Raw genomic sequence first — 389 nt, 5'->3', positions numbered from 1 at the left:
GGCCAGCCGGAGCCGAAGGGTTTGCTCAGCCCCAGGTGAGCCCCACCATTAGCTAACACCCTTTTTTGGCTATTTTCCCCACTTTCATAGGGCTGAGGAGTAGAAGAGTTTATTCCTGGGCTTGCAGCAGGGCTGATGTCCTTGTTGCAGGTGGCAGTGGTGCTACCAGGCTGGAGTAATGCTGGTTCTGAAACTCTGCATAAGCCCAACCCGTGCACGTGGCAATGCTGACGCAGCTCCAGATCTAAAGCAGAATGGGTTTTCACTACTGCTCTCCACACAGCAAGGCTCTTATTCCAGCATGAACACTTCCTCGTAGCCAAAACTTCCTTCTCACCTCTGTTTGGGTGAGGAGCAGCAGCAGGAGAGGGGCACCAGGACCATGGCTG

The sequence above is a fragment of the Antrostomus carolinensis genome, unplaced genomic scaffold (genome assembly GCF_000700745.2).
Source record: "Antrostomus carolinensis isolate BGI_N321 unplaced genomic scaffold, ASM70074v2 scaffold35491, whole genome shotgun sequence".
Taxonomy (NCBI): Eukaryota; Metazoa; Chordata; class Aves; order Caprimulgiformes; family Caprimulgidae; genus Antrostomus; species Antrostomus carolinensis.
The sequence above is the reverse complement of the archived record's forward strand: the minus strand, read 5'-3'. Positions refer to the sequence as shown.